The sequence below is a fragment of the Grammomys surdaster genome, unplaced genomic scaffold (assembly GCF_004785775.1).
Source record: "Grammomys surdaster isolate TR1022 unplaced genomic scaffold, NIH_TR_1.0 217, whole genome shotgun sequence".
NCBI lineage: Eukaryota > Metazoa > Chordata > Mammalia > Rodentia > Muridae > Grammomys > Grammomys surdaster.
The window spans coordinates 1,568,429-1,580,289 of record NW_021604662.1 but is presented as its reverse complement, the minus strand read 5'-3'; the positions used below and the strand labels follow the sequence as shown (position 1 = coordinate 1,580,289).

General features: G+C 37.7%; 1 protein-coding gene across 2 annotated transcripts in view; it reads left to right on the top strand.

Annotated features, from left to right (window-relative positions):
* Map7d2 (MAP7 domain containing 2) overlaps window positions 1-11,861 on the top strand; it is a 107,884-nt gene that overhangs the window by 40,396 nt on the left and 55,627 nt on the right. The gene's annotated exons all lie outside the window — the stretch shown is intronic.

Sequence of the window (11,861 nt, the reverse complement as noted above, 5' to 3'; positions counted from 1 at the left end):
ATATATATATATGTATATATATATATATATATATATATATAAATTTGTTTTTATAATAAAATAACATAAGATAAAACAAAAATTTACAAAAATATTTGGACAAGACAAGCAAACAGAAGGAAGGAAAAGATCCCAAGAGAAGTTTTTTTAAAAAATCAGAGATCCACTCATTCATGCACTCAAGAGTTTCATTAAAATTCAGTAAACTGGAAGCCACATGATATATGCAGAGGACCTGTAGTAGACCTTTGCAGGGCCTGTGCATTCTGCCTCAATCTCTGTGTGTTCATATGAGTTTTGATCATGTTGATTTAGAGGGCCTTGTTTTCTTGGTGTAGTCCTCCATCCTCTCTGGCTCTCATGCTTTCTGATTTCTCTTCCATAGGGTTCCCTAAGCTCTAAAGGGGAGGGAATTTGATAGAGGCATCTCATTTAGGGCTGAGTGTATCAAGGTATCTCACTCTCTGAATAATGTCTGGTGTTGGGTTTCTTCCTATCTGTTACAGAAGGAAGCATCTCTGATGAGTGGAAAACTGATTTATGAATAGAGCAGAGTGTCACCAAGACTAATGTTTTTTTTTTTTTTTGCTACATTTTTTGTTTTGTTCTTTTGGACAATATTATTTGGTTTTCTCCTAAACCCCCAGACTATCTAGTCCCCCAAGAAGTGTCATGTATAGGTTCCATCTCATGGAGTAGGCCATAAGTCAAATCAGATATTGGTTGGTTACTCCCACAAACTTTGTGCCACTACCATTGCCCTAACATAGTTTGCAGGCAGAACACTGTTTTGGAACCAAAGGTTTGTGGCTGGCTTGGTGTTTATGTTTCTCTTTTGGTAGCATACAGAGTACCTTCTTGTACCAAGAACTTAGGGAGGGGGTTTCTATTTAGGTACTAGCTTGACTTTTCCATGTTAAGTGTTTTGTATACGTGTTGTCTTCAGCAATGGGACCTTGCTGTCAGTTTGTGGAGAGCAACCTCTAGTCTTGGCAACAGCTTGGGTTGTTTGGAGATTTCCATGAGACCTCTTTGGCCAACAAGTAGATAAAATGTAACGTAATCCCAGTACTGGAAGTTTTATTTGGTGACGAGAGATGGCCAGTTGGGGACTCTGTCTTGTCCATTATTTAGTTATTTCATTTAAAAGGCATATAATTTTATTTATTTATATATATATATATGGAAGCTTCTACTGTATTAATTTAAGCTGTCTCTCCCTATATTCCCTCCCTTATCTTTTTCTCTCCCTACTTGATCCTCCCATTCCAGCCTACCCATCATCTATCCATAACTATCTGTTCTTTTCCACATTACTAATGAGATCTATCTTTATCCCCTAGTCACATACTCTGTACCTAACCTTTGTGTTTCTACAGACTGTAGCTTGGGTATCATTGACCTAATAGCTATTATCAACATATAAGTGAATATAGTCTTTCTGGATTTGGGATAACTCACTCAGGTTGATTTTGTTGTGGTTGTTGTTTTAAAGAATTATTTATTTTATGTATATGAGTACATTGTAGCTATCTTCAGACACACCAGAAGAGGGCATGGGATCCCATTACAGATGGTTGCAATCCACCATGTGGTTGCTGGGAATTGAACTCAGGACCTCTGGAAGAATAGTCAGTGCTCTTAACTGCTGAGCCATCGCCCCAGCCCCCATGCTTGATTTCTTTCTAGTTCTATCCATTTACCTGTGAATTTCATAATTTTGTAATTTTTAACTTTTAAGTAACACTCCATTGTGTAAATGTACCACATTTTCTTAATCTGTCCTTCTTGAAGGACATTGTGGTGGTTTGAATATGTTTGGCCCAGAGAGGGCCACTGTTAGGACGTGTGGCCTTGTTGGAGTAGATGTGACCTTGTTGGAAAAAGTGATAAATGAGTCCCTCCTCTTAACCTACATGGGAGCCAGTCTTCTGTTTGTCTTCGGAACAAGATGTAGAACTCTCAGCTCCTCCTGTGCCATGCCTGCCTAGAAGCTGCCATGCTCCTGCCTTGATGATAATGGATTGAACCTCTGAACCTGTAAGCCAGCTCCAATTAAATGTTGTTCTTTATAAGAGTTGCCTTAGTCATGGTGTTCTATACAGCAATGGAAAGCCTAACTAAGATAGACATCTAAGTTGTTTTAGTTTCTGGCTATTATGAATAGATCACCAATGTACATGGCTGAACAAGTGTCCTTATGGTAGGATAAAGTGTTCTTTGGATATATGCCCAAGAGTGGTATAACCAGATCTTTAGGAAGATCAATTTCCAACTTTCTGAAGACATGTCATATTGATTTTCTTACTGTCTGTATAATCCACCAGCAATGGATGATAGTTCCCCTTCATCCTCACCAGCATGAGCTCTCACTTGTGTTATTGATCTTAGCCATTCTTATAGGCAAAAGATAGAATCTCAAATTAGTTTTGATTTGCAGTTCCCTGATCGTTAATTTCTTTAAATGTTTCTCAGCCATTTGAGATTCTTCTGTTGAGAGTTCTGTTTAGATCTGCATTCCATTTTTGATTAGGTTAGTTGTTTTTGATTCTTAGTTTTTTGAGTTCTTTCTATATTTTGGATATGAGCCCTCTATTGGATCTGTAATTGGTAAAAAATATTTTTGCATCATATAGGCTGCCACTTTGTCTGAATGACAGTGTCCTTTGCTGTGCAGAAGCTTTTCAGTTTCATGGGGTCCTATTTATTAACTGTTGATCTTAGTTCCTGAGCTATTAGTGTTTTGTTCAGAAAGTTGTCTCCAATGCCAATGTGTTCAAGGTTATTAGCCACTTTCTCTTTTATCAGGTTTAGTGTATTTGTTGTTGTTGTTGCTGCTGCTGCTGCTGTTGAGGTCGTGGATCCACTTGGACATGAATTTTGTACAGTGTGATAAGTATGGATCTGTTCACATTCTTCTACATGCAGACATCTATTTTGACCAGCACCAGTGGGGTGTTTCTGGATTCTATATCCAAAATCAGGTGTCTGTAGTTGTGTAGATTTATGTCTGGGTCTTCAATTTAATTCCATTGATCAACCTGTCTGTTATTGTGCTGATACTATGCTTTTTAAAAAATTATTATAGCTCTGTTGTACAACTTGAAATCAGGAATAGTGATTTCTTCCCCAGTTCTTTTATTATTCAGGATTGTTTTAGCTATTCTGTTTTTGTGTGTATGTGTTTCCATGTCAAGTGGATAATTGTCCTTTCAAGATCTGTGAAGAATTGTTAGAATTTTGATGGGAATTGTAATGAATCACTAGATTGATTTTGATAGAATGGCCATTTTTACTATATAATCCTACTGATCCATAGGTGTGGGAAATATTTCCATCTTCTGATACCTTCTTCAGTTTCTTTTTTTCAGTGAGTTGAAGTTGTTATTGTACAAGTCTTTCACTTGCTTAGTTAGAGTTATCCCAAGATATTTAAATAATTTGTGGTTATTGTGAAAGGTTTTGTTTCCCTGATTTATTTCTATTTCTCATTTGTATGTAGGAGCGCTACTTTTTTGAATTGATGTTTTATCCAGCTACTTTGCTGAAAATGTTCATCAGCTATAAGAATTACCTGGAGGTATTTTTAGGTTTATTAATGTATATTGTTATATCACTTGCAAATAAAGATACTTTGACTTCTTTCTAATTCCCACTCCCCCAATCTCCTCCAGTTGTCTTACTGTTCTAGCTAAGACTTTATATACTATATTTAATAGCTATGGAGAAAGCAGACCACTTTGTCTTAATTCCTGATTTTAGGGGCATTTCTTTGAGTTTCTCTCCATTTAAATTGATACTGGCTATGGACTTATTGTAAATTGTCTTTATTATGCTGAGATATGTCCCTTGTATCCATAATCTCTACAGAACATTTATCATGATTTATCTCCAATGCCTTGTCTGCATCTAATGAGATGATTATGTGGTTTTTGTCTTTCAGTTTGTTTATATGGTGGATTGCATTTATAGATTTATGTATATTGAACTGTCTCTGCATCTGTGGGATGAAGACTGCTTGATCATGGTAGATGGTCTTTTTGATGTGTTCTTAGATTCATTTTGCAAGTATTTGATTGAGAAAAATTGCATCTACGTTTTTTGTTTGTTTGTTTGTTTGTTTTTCGAGACAGGGTTTCTCTGTGTAGCCCTGGCTGTCCTGGAACTCATTCTGTAGACCAGGCTGGCCTCAAACTCAGAAATCAGCCTGCCTCTGCCTCGCATCTGTTTATAAAGAAAATTGGTCCGTAATTCTCTCCTTGTTGGGTCTTTATGTGATTTGGTTATCAGGGTAACTGTAGCCTCATAAAAAAATTAGTCAATATTCCTTCTGTTTTTATTTTGTCTAATAATTTGAAGAGTATTGGCATTAACTTTTTTTTTTAATCTGGTAAGTTTCTATGCTAAAGCCATCTGGCCCTGGGCACTTGGGTGTTGGGAGACTTTTTTTTTTCTTTTATTGGATATTTTCTTTATTTATATTTCAAATGTTATCCCCTTTCCAGGTCTTCCTGCTTCCCCCTGCCTCTCCACCACCCACCCACCCACTCCTGCCTTCTTGCCCTGGCATTACTCATTTGATGAGTGCTTATATTTCACTACAGATTATAGCCTATTTAAGTTGCTTATCTGTTCTTAATTTAATGTTAGTAACTGGTATGTATTGAGAAAATTACCTTCCTTCCTTCCTTCCTTCCTTCCTTCCTTCCTTCCTTCCTTCCTTCCTTTCTCCCTCCCTCCCTCCCTCCCTCCCTCTTTCTTTCTTTCTTTCTTTCTTTCTTTCTTTCTTTCTTTCTTTCTTTCTTTCTTTCTTTTTTTTAAGATTTACCAGTTTGGTGAAATTCAGGTTTTTAAAGTATGCCCCCAATGATTCTCTGGATTTACTTAGTCCCTGTCATGTGAAATTGTGTCCCCTGTTTCATTTCTAATTTTTTAAAAAAATTTTAAAATTCTCTCTGCCTTTTAGTTAATTTGGATAAGGGTTTAGCAGTCTTGCTGATTTTTCTCAGAAAACTAACTTTTCATTTTATCAATTCTCTCTCTCTCTCTCTCTCTCTCTCTCTCTCTCTCTCTCTCTCTCTCTCTCTCTCTCTCTGTGTGTGTGTGTGTGTGTGTGTGTGTGTGTGTGTGTGTTTGTTTTTTATTGATTTCAGCCCTGACTTTGATTATTTCTTGCTGTCTACTCCTTTTGGGTGTTATATTTTTCTTTTTGTTCTAGAGTTTTCATGTGTGCTGTTAAGTTAATAATATGAGATCTCTCCAATTTTTTTTAATGTGGGCACTTAAAGTCTGTAAACTTTACACTTAAAACCACCTTCATTCTGCCCCTTAATTTTGCATATGCTGTGTTTTCATTTTTATTGAATTCTTAAAAAGTCTTTAAGTTCTTTATTGCTGTCTTGACCCATTTTTCATTCAATAGTCAGTTGTTCAGGTTCCATGAGTAAGCTTTCTGTTGTTTCTGTTGTTGATGTCTAGCTTTAATCTTTTAGTGGTCTGATAGGATGCTGGGAGTCATTTCAGATTTATCTGTCAAAATTTGCTTTATAATGTCTGAGTATGTGCTCAGTTTTTTAGAAAGTTCCTTGAGATGCAGAGAAGATGGTTTATTCTTTTGTGTTTGGGTGAAATGTTCTGTAAATATTTGTTAGGTCCACTTGGTTTATAACATCAGTTAGGTCCCTCCAGCATTTCTCTATTTAGTTTTTGTTTGGATGGTCTATTAGTAAGAGTAGGGTATTAAATTTACCCAGTATCAATGTGTGAGAGTCAATATTTGATTTAAACTATAGAAGTGGTTTTCTAAAAAATGAACTTGGTTGTTCGTAGGTCTTTTTGGTGAATTTTTTCTTTGATGAGTCATGTCTGTCTTTCTTTGGGTTTTATTGCTATGAAGAGACACCATGAGCACTACAGTTCTTAAAAAGGAAACCATTTAATTGGGGCTGGTTTACAGTTTCAGAGATTTACACCATTATTGTCATGGCTGACAATGGTAGCAGGCAGACATGACACTGAAAATTCTACACCTTGATCCACAGGCAAAAGGAGACTTTGCGCCACACTGGGTTTAGGTTGAATATAGGAGAACGCAAAGACCTCTTCCACAGTGACACACTTCCTCCAACAAGGCCACACCTCCTAATAGTGCTATCCCTATGGGCCAAACATTCAAACACCTAAGTCTTTTGGGGCCATACCTAGTCAAACCACCATAGTATCCTTCCTATCTCTTCTGACTAGTTTTGCTTTGAAGTCTATTTTACCAGATATTGAATGGCTAAACCAGAAATAATCTTTTTCCTTCCTTTTACTGTAAGACAATTTCTATCCTTTATGTTAAGATGTTTCTTGAAAGCAGCAGAAAGATGGATCTTGTTTTCATATTCATTGTTAATTTGTGTCTTTCTATTGGGAAATTAAGATTATTGATGTTGAGAGATATGAATGAGCAGTGTTTGTTAATTCCTATTTGTGATTGTATATGCTCAGCCCAGGGAGTGGCACTGTTAGAAGGTGTGGTCCTGTTAGAGTAGGTGTGACCTTGTTGGGGTAGGCGTGTTACTGTGGGTGTGGGCTTTAAGACCCTCATCCTAGCCGCCTGGTGGCCAGTATTCTGCTAGCAGCCTTCAGATGAAGTTGTAGAATTCTCAGCTCCTCCTGCACCACACCTGCCTGGACATTGCCATGCTCCTGCCATGTGATAATAGACTGAACCTCTGAACTTGTAAGCCAGCCCCGATTAAATATTGTCCTTATAAGAGTTGCCTTGGTCATGGTATCTGTTCAAAGCAGTAAAACCCTAACTAAGACAACATTGCTTTAGTAGTAGTGGTGATTGATGGTAGTTGGTTGGTTGGTTATGATGTTGAAGATGTGTGTGGGGGTGGGTGGTTGGATATGGTTGTGTCTATACTTTCCCTCTTCATTTGCTGGTCTAGGATTATTTATTTCTTGTATTTTCTTGGCTATAGTTAACCACTTTAGGTTAGTGTTTTCCTTCTAGTGCCTTCTTTAAGATTGGATTTGTAGATAATGTTGCTTAAATTTGATTTTATCCTGAAATGTTTATACTTTCTCTGTGATGACCAAAAGTTTGGGGGAGTATAGTAGTCTGTGATGGCTACTGTGATCACTTATAGTCTGTAGCACATTTGTCTATGAATTTTTGGTTTTTAGAGTCTTCATTGAGAAGTTAGGTGCAATTCTACTAGGTCTGCCTTTATGTCTTATTATTTTTCTCATAGATTTTAATATTCCTTTTCGTTCTGTATATTAAATGTTTTGATTATTATATGGGATGGCAAAGGTACTTTGTTTTCTGGTCCAATATATTTGGTGTTCTATATACTGATAGACACCTCCTTTAGGTTAAGAAAATTTTCTTCTGAGTTTGTTGAAAATATTTTCTATGCCTTTGACCTGGGTTTTTTTCTCCTTTCATTCTTATTATTCTTATATTTGGTCTTTTCATATTGTCCCACTTTTTTGTATGTTTTGTGCCAGGAGTTGTTTTGGATTTTCTTTTTAAAAATCATTTTCTTTGTCAGAGGCATCTATTTCTTCTATTGTGTCTTCAGTGCCTGAGATTCTTGCTTCGATTTCTTCTATTCTGTTGGTGAGGCTCACTTTTGAGGTTCCTGGGGGTTTTGTTTGTTTTTGTTTTTGTGTTTGATTTTTTGAGGTTCTTAAATTTTTTCTTTTCAGATTCTCTGCAGTTTGATTTTTCCTTATTGATTCTATTTTGACTTTCAGGTCTTCTTGAACAGTTTTATTTATTTCATTACAATGTGTTTTCATAAATTTCTTTAAGGGATTTATTCATTTCATCTGTAAGGACCTCTATCCTATTCATAAAGGCTGTTTTAAGGTCTTTTACTTGTGCTTCAGCTCTGTTGAAGTACTCAGGACCTGTTGTGGTAGGGTTGCTGGCCTTCAGTGGAGATTACTATCTTGGCTGTGTTTTCATGTTGGTATCAGACATTTAGGATTGGGGAAGTGCTGCTATCTGGCCTTGTCTTTGTTGGGTAGTTATTTTGTACCTTGGTTTCTGTTGCCCTCTGAATTTTAGGAGAGAGTAGTGGCTGTGTGGTTCCTGGTAGGAAATTCTTCAGAAATCCTGTTAAGTGTGGCCACTGGGAGTTCCAGGTAAGAGGTGTTTCTGGATATTGGGAGGTGACACTTAGGAATGGTCATGGGCTTGAGTTTGGGGAACCTGAAAGTGGTTCAGAGGAGGAAGAAAAGCAGTGTGTTCCATCAGGATCTGTTTAGATCACTGGGAATTAGGGTAGAGAAGGAGAGTCCACAGCAGGTCTGCTACAGAGCTGGCAATGAGAATTGAGGATTAAACTTGGAGGAATGGAGGAAGAGGTGAAGATCTGCAGTTAGCCTACTTGTTTACCTGGTGAGATTGGCTTTGTGGCTTCCCAGAGACAGCCTGCTGGAGTTGGTGAGTGAGATAAAAACAATGAGTAGTGGGAGGGAGGTTAGTTGGGAAAACTCTGTGTGGTCCATTGGAGATGGGAGGAGGAAAAAAGGAAGCAGGTGTTCTGCTGCAAAGCTGAGGATGAAACTGGAGGATTGGATTTGGAGGAGCAGAGGGAGCTATGAAGATTCCAGTCAGCCTTCCTGCATCCCTAGCCAGAGTCAACTTTCTCTTTTTTAATTTTAAAGAGGACATCCAAACATTGACCAAGGATTGAACCACACATTATGAGACCCACCTTTACCTGTAAAGTGGCACCTATGGTGATTTATTTGTTCTTGGTAGCAGATAGAGGTCTAAGCAAAACTATTATCTGTGGTTCACTGTTGCTAGCTTCACTGTGGCTTCTTATGCTCTCAGTTTATATACCTTATTCCTATCACTAAGCAACTGATATCTAGAGCAACCCCCTTCCAACTCTGTTTCCTTAGAACTGACATGAAGAAGATGACTTGTAAAAGTGCCCAGCAACCACCTAGTGCAAAATAATTATTAGAAATGTGAGACTCGGGCTGGAGAGATGGCTCAGAGGTTAAGAGCACTGGCTGCTTTTCCAGAGGTCCTGAGTTCAATTCCCAGCAACCACATGGTGGCTCACAACTATCTGTAATGGGATCTAATGCCCTCTTCTGTCTTGTCTAAAAGAGTGACAGTGTACTCATATACATAAAATAAATAAATGTTTTTAAAAAGAAATGTGAGACTCTTGACTTTGGTGGAGGCAAAGTCAATATAGAGCTCCAGAAGACATGGAACAGTCTATGCACTATTAAAAAAAAGTCACATCAAAATAGAGGCTGAAGATTCAGAAGTTCAAGTTTATCCTTGGTTTCATAGACAGTTTAAGACTAACCTAGGCTATATTAGACCATGTATCAATAGAAAAATCTAGATAAAAATCCAAAAATGAAAGCAAAACAAAATTAACATAGAACTGGTGGTACAGGTCTGCAATCCTAGTTACTTATGCATTTAAGACAAGAAGAGTAAAGGTTCAGGAGATGCCTTGGCTGTAGAAGTTCAACGATAGCCTGAGCAATTTAGTGAGACTCTATCTCAAAGTAAATAGTTTTAAAAGAAGGCTGAGAGTATCTATTAATGATAGAGCAGTTCTGTAATACATGTGTGTGCCTAGATTGAATCCTCAATATTGGAAGGGGAAGCCAGTGCATGAGAAGCTGTTATTCATTCTTAGCTTATCTGTTTTTTTTGTTGTTGTTGTTATGAGTCACTGGACTTGCCTATTTTCTTCCCATCCTCCATTCCTTGATGATTTAGTTTGTCCCCTTTCTCCTTTGCATTTACATTTTAATTCTTGACATACTGCTGATTCAGGAAAAGGCCTGTAACTACTTCTTCCAGGAAAGAACACTATGCAGTGTCACATTATATTCTTCTCATGCCTCAGCACATCCTGCAATGTCACAAGAGTCCACTTTGGAGGCAATTTCTGTGCATAATTTTTCTTTATAGAACATTAGTGTTGGAGGCACTTAATGTAGTCAGTCTCATACTCCTTGTTGATGAAGGAATATTTTGTTAGCTAGTTAGTTCTGATACAGCCTAATCTGTAGAAGTTTAAAATCTGTGTGTTTTCTGATTCTGTGCTTTCTTTTCTCCTTAATGTATTAGAGGATATGTTCTGACCACTGGTTAGCATGAATATAACCTAAAAATGCTTTTTTATTTTTCCTAGGAACAGCATGGCACAGTTTTAGCATGCTGAAAGCTGGGTTTTCTAAGGTCGTATAGCAACCCAAAGAAGGAGAAGTTTGCCTTTGTCACCTGCATCCACCCTCAGGGTCCCAGGAGACCCAGGTGTATCTTAGGGACTTTCCACATATAGGGTAACCAATTAGCCCCATCAGGTTAGTATACTGCAGATGCAAAGACTTGAACGTTTTCACGAGTGATCTTTATGGAAGTGGGATTGCTCTACACTGTGGAAGTTCTCCAAAAGAAGCCTTCTGTGATCAACTCTGTGGTTCTTGAAGAGCTCAGTGAGAGCTGTTGAATGTTCAACAACACCTGGCTATAGAATCCTTTTTAGATTTTTTTTCTCAGTATCAAATTTAAGACCTTTCAGTCATGTTTTGTCTCTTGTCAACCAAGAAAACACTTCAGTGAAAAGATTATTCATCTGATATAGGCCACTTTGCTTCTCTAGCATATTGGAAAGGGTTACTTGATTCTTACCTTTCTGGGTCTGATATTTTGAAGATCATAAGAGGTCTGTAAACTCCTCTTTTCTCTTGTATCTCTTTCCTCTTTCATATTCCAATGATGTCCATAATGTTGTTCTTCCTAACCTTATGTGACTCATCACAGAAGTGGGTAGTCTCAGTATCCCTTAGTACCACATTAGGGGTTTACAAATAGCCAGAATCAAATTTAAAAAAAAATCATCCTGAAACAGAACCACTAATGATTTAGCTACATCAAGACCAGATCATCTGGGATAACATTCTTTCTATCTGGCAAAACCAATACCTTTAACTCTTAAAAGTCTTAAGAGTTGGCAGGACTATAACAGTGGCAGCAGTTTTCTTATGGAGGGAGCCCATGTCCAGTATCCACTTGAGACCCTGTCCTTGAACAAACTAATGTGTTCTTGGTAGAAGTCACCTTCAGGTGACTTCCTATAGCATCCAATATGCCACGAACCTTCAGAATTTAAGTGTTAGATCAAGTTCTTCTACCTCAAGTTTTGGTGGACAATTTGTTATTCTCATCTAATCTTTATTCAATGTAGCTTCTTTACTAATTATCCTGGAAGGTAGAATTTATAAAAAGATCAATTCTTGATTCTTGTGCTAATAAATAACTTAAGAAAAGCTTCTTTCAAAGGGTAGCTTCACCTCTTTAAGTTAAGTTGACCTATCTAAACTTCTCACACCATCATTACTTAGTAGCTAATAAAACTCAAACTAGGTGCAAAACAAGAAATTTCTGAATTTACCCAAACAAAAACTTGACTCAGCTGAAGACTAGTTATTCTTAGAGGGCCTTGGCTAACTACCTGGCTATATGTAGAAATCTGTAGAGAGGTGACCTCTTACTAAGAGCCTTGCTGTGGACCACTGTGGGCTTGAGTTTCATCCTTGAACAGGTACAATAGAAGCAGTTGAAAAGGTATAGCTGTTCTCTCTGCCTGCCTCCTCTTTCCCTCCTTCTCTCCCCCTTCCTTCATCCCTTTCTCCCTCCCTCTTCCCTCTTCCCTCTCCCCTCTTCCTCTATTCCCCTTTTTCCTCTCTCTCTCTCTCTCCTTCCTCCTCTGACCACCAGACAACAGCGTCTGGATCATTCTGGCTTGAGAACTTTTCTTGACTTTCTTTCTTTCTTTCTTTCTTTCTTTCTTTCTTTCTTTCTTTCTTTC